Source organism: Astatotilapia calliptera, chromosome 16 (assembly GCF_900246225.1).
Source record: "Astatotilapia calliptera chromosome 16, fAstCal1.2, whole genome shotgun sequence".
Taxonomy (NCBI): domain Eukaryota; kingdom Metazoa; phylum Chordata; class Actinopteri; order Cichliformes; family Cichlidae; genus Astatotilapia; species Astatotilapia calliptera.
Window position 1 is genome coordinate 19,570,011 of NC_039317.1, and position 4,873 is coordinate 19,574,883.

General features: G+C 38.8%; 1 pseudogene; it reads right to left on the reverse strand.

Annotated features, from left to right (window-relative positions):
• Nucleotides 1–978: 978 nt before the first annotated feature.
• On the reverse strand, nt 979–3,243 carry LOC113007945 (cytochrome b reductase 1-like; annotated as a pseudogene).
• Nucleotides 3,244–4,873: the final 1,630 nt, after the last annotated feature.

Consider the following 4,873-nt stretch of genomic DNA (forward strand, 5'->3'; position numbering starts at 1 on the left):
GGCTGCTGTCAGTTCCAGGCCATGCCAAGCGGGAAATGCAGAGTTTAGAGTCTGTCAACCCACCTGGCTAGCGAATTAACAGGCAGGAGTATTATTGGCGGGGAAAGTCAGCTGCTCGTAATCCGCAATTAATTGTTTCACCGTCTTCTTAAGAAAAAAAAAATTATAAAAAAAGACCGTATCAAGGACCTTCAGTCCTGAAATGGGTTCATGTGATGCATGTACTTTTTTAAAAATTCCTGCAGTATCCTATGCAGGTCAACTATTTGATGTTCAGTCACATTTTTGCTCGAATTAAAAGTTGGATTTAATAAAGCGATCCAAAAATCCTCGTGCGGAGTATTTATTGAACTTTTTCCTGTCACCGCTGCTGCAAGGAAAGAAGTGATCTGACAAACCTGTTGGTTTCTTTTCTTTTTTTTCTAATTATGTGCAACCTGGTTAAGTACTTCGTTTTTAGAATGGTTCCACGTTTTTTTGTCACATATGCAAAGCGAATGAATTATCATTGGTATATATACTAAAAAGAAATATTAGACATCTGTACAATAATAAAAATACAATCACTATCAAGAGCATTAGTTTTCTCTCTTCACTATGATTTAAAATTTGCAATGTGAATAATTGGAGACATTTTATATGATCAAATGTTTATTATTAAAATATACTGGTCAGCTATCAAACTAAGAAAATACAATAGAGTATTTAGTGATAGAAAACCTGCAGTGATTAAATTGTGCAGTGTAGCTATTTTTAAATTCATTGTGTAATCTTATACAGTAGTAAAGCTCACCATTATTTTACATGGCACTTACATAAACCACTGGAGAAATGAAAAAAAAAATCAAAAGTGAAGTACTTAAGGTGCGAGAGTGGAAAAACTAAAAAAGAACAAAGAGCGGTACGGAATGTAACAATTTGATGCGTTCCTTTTGATTTCCTTTGTTCGTTTAAACTGGTTGCACATACATTATCCACTCTTTTTTTACTTTTTCTATCAGTTAACCTGTTCATCAAATTTGTTACTCCTCTTCCTGGCATCTCCAGCACCGTGAGCATCAGATCCATCCGGCAGTTGAGACAATGCTGAAGTGACTTTACTGTTGTCCTCACCTCCCCCATTGGTATGCAGACTATGCAAGATCTGGTCACTGGGGCGTTTCCAAGATGTTCGAGTGGCAAATCCAAAGAATCAGACCTCCAAAAAGCACCAGGAGGACTCCCAGTACGTTCACAAAAGTTGCCTCTGGGGGGAGAATCCTTATACTTTGGGTCTTTCCTTTTGTGATGTAAACAGAGGAAAGTTATTCTCACTGTTCAGCATTTACACTGTATTCATCTCATTTTTAACTACTCTCACTCTCTATTTTAATACTTACAGGCCAAAGATGAGTTTCTCTGTGATGCCCATAAGTGCCACGGCTATGACACTGGTAAAAAGTAAAAGACGCTGTAGACGTGGAGAGGCATAAACGCTGCTCTCCAGGACACAGGTGTAAACTGGTATCAAGTACATGCCAACTCCAAGAACAAGCTGCCCATTGAAAGAGAGAGACAGATAAAACCCACTTCAGATCTGAAGACTGCTGTCCACTATGACTTAGTCTTTTAGAACCACCAGTAAGAGGTTCAGAGAAAAATGAGAAAGCTATACTGTTATACTTTAGATGTGTTAACAGTCCAGTCTAATGGTAGTAGTAGCTACAAAAACCCTGCAATAACTGTGCTTCTTAGGTAAAATGTTAGACGACACTCTTATCTTCAATATGTAACAAAAGTAGGTCTTTGTTGTAACTGCTTTAAAAATACCAAATGATTGCATCTATTTACCTGCAGACCGTACAGTATAACAGCCGTGAGGCCCAGCCAGCTGTGCAGACTGTACATGTTGGGAATGTTGGCACCATTGTGGAAGTCAAAAACTGCCACCATGGCTATAACAGCAAAAACGAAGGCTAACAAATTCAGTCCTGCATGAATGAACTTCATCATGAGTTTGCTGCACTGCCAGGTCCAGGGGAGCCTGTAGACTATTATTGCTGCAAGAGAGAGTAAGACAGGCAGTTAGCAACAACTTAAGGCAACAATAAAGCTTTTTTTTTTTTTTAATTAAAATAAAATAAATTTGACTACATATTTCTAAAGTTGTAGGCTTACTTGCTTTATACTATCTAGGATGTAATGTTTGGGTCTCATAGCCTCATGAAATCATATGGGGGGAAAAAAAGCACACAGGTGTTGTAATGCATGTAAAATCTATATGCCATGTCACAGTGCATGTTCAATCATAAGTTTCTCTCTTTAGATGAAGGACGAGTGTACTGCCAGCTTGTGATTCCCTCATTACGCAATGAAGGCTAGAATCAGGCAGGCAAGCAATCCAAGCCAGCCCACTTTGAAAAAGTCTTTGAAAAATGTGAAGGAAGACGTCAATTTTGGATTTTTATTTGCACCTTTTAATCCCGCAGATGTCGTGGTATAAGAAAAAGAAGTGCACTTTCAACAGTTAGTCTCAATTATGTCTTATAAAGATCATAAAGACCCTTCTTACCTATCCCCTGCAAGAAAATAAATCCAGTGACTGTTAATACCGGATGCCAGTTGAATTCGGCGAGCCCTCCATCCCAGGCCAAACCTTCCTTAAAATACAGAACCCATCTGAAGACGAAGATTATGGAAACAAAGCCGGCGGCGGTGGCGGCACACAAAGCCAGCAAGAAGTGCTTCAGGTTCTCCATCGGCGTCTGCAGCGGGGGAGAGGCAGAGACTGGACCGGAGCGGCTGCTGTCAGGTACAATAACAACTTACAACTCAGCGCTGCCCGTTGAGGAGGGACCGCGGTCACGTGACCCCGAGCTGAGAAAACGTTTGGAGGGAGGGTGTTTTGCAACTTTTGTCGTTACAGAAGAGAGTCTGGGATCGGTTTTATAAGATGTTTTGGGGGTTTTTTTTGGTGCTGCGTCACCCTCTGACTCCCGTTACAACACAACTCCACGTCTACGCAGTCCTTCAAAGTCTGAGCTCCAGCGGGATTAAAGAAACAGCCATGTGGGCATGACTAGACATCTGTGGCTCTGGTTTTGCTTTGTACTGCGTTTTATGAATAGGCACTTTTCTCATTATCCCCCCTATTTATATCTTACTAATGCACCACAAGACACATTACAAAGAAAACATGAAGACAACCCTTTGCTCTTTTCTTTTAAAGCTATACCTACACTGTAAATATTAACGTGTCACTTACCCTGACAGACAGCTACAACATTTAGGGTTGGAACATTAAGACACATAATCCTACAAACAAGCTCAAAGCCACTTTTGTTACAACTGAAGATTCATTATTTAAAAACTTATTAAAGAAGAACACTTGAGTGGTTTTGCAGCTGGTGGCCACAGATCATTGCTCTTTTCTTATCCTTCCTGGCTGATTTCTTTTCTCTTATTTTATTTTGCTTTTTGTTGGTGTCAGTACCTTCAGCCCATTTGGGTTACAGAGGTAGTCCAGCTCCTCAAGGGTGAAACATCCATATGTGCTGTTGCAAGGTTTGCTGTGACTCCAAGGATCGTTTTTTTATTCAAAATATTTTTATTGGGTATTTGTGGATATAGTTTACAAAAAAAAAAAAAAAAAAAAAGAAGACAGAAAACACAAACTGTTTACAATGAATACAAAACAGAACTTCTCATGTTGGAACATTGTTTTCCTCTCTTATTATTTACCAAACATACTCCAAGGATAGTTTCAAGAATTTAGAGGAGACACCAAGTGTGCCATTACATGAGGAGAGCTGGACAGCGCCAAAGAATGGGATCAACCCAGCAGCAGGACCAATATCTGCTTCATGTAAATGACAGTGGAAACACTGCCAGTGTCACTGCCCACAAAATGACCTACTCGTGCATGTTTCTGTCAGAAGGGATACAGGAAAAGGAACAGTTCTGCTAAACCATTTCCTTTTGGGGAGGGGTTGTCTTGTTGTTACCTCTCCACCACATCCGCTGTGACTTTGTGCCAAGACAGGGGAAAAGGATTCACACTGTGACAGATTGATATCCCTAAAGTCCTCCTTTAATTTTTGAGAAGTGTCAAGATTTGCAAAGGAAATTTGACTAATTCTGTGAGATAATATATGCTTTTGATAAACCTAACTTAAAGGTTAGCTAGAACACACAAACTAACTGGTTTCAATTTGGGGATCTATGCAGTAAAGAACAGACATACTTTATTGTACTGCTACTTTTAATTTCCTATGAGCATATTTAAGAGCTAAAATTAAGATATTTAATACCATCGCATCTTTTTTGTAAACTGAAGTCAATCAAAATGTGTGATACTATCTCAATATGTGGGACAAGACAAACACGTGATCACCCTAACTTCCCATTGTGACATTCTATTTTCTTGTATTACATCTTATATTGAATACAGAAACTCTTTATAAAAAATTATAGAAACTTGGTATACATAAGACTCCTGTTCCTGTTATGAGATTTTCCTTTCACGTTAATTTGGAGACTTTTTGGAAAATCAAAACCTCATATCTGTAACCCATGCATGTAAATAGACCCGCAATTTGCATGCGACAATCATTTGTGAAGTGTGACACTGTCACCACATTTAATCTGCATGAGTGCACTGCAGCTGGCAAATCACTTTTCTGAAACGTACATCATTAGGATGGCGTCAAGCAATTTCATCAGCTCTGACTGTTAACATCAAGCAAACAATCGCATAACTATCTCAGATCCTGGCTCAGAGTAAATATCAATATCTTACAATTTGGATATGCATGACGGAAAAAGAGAAGGCTGAAATACAGAGCAACTTGGAAAAATATTTTATTTTATTTTTAGAATAAAGGAAAAAAGTCAG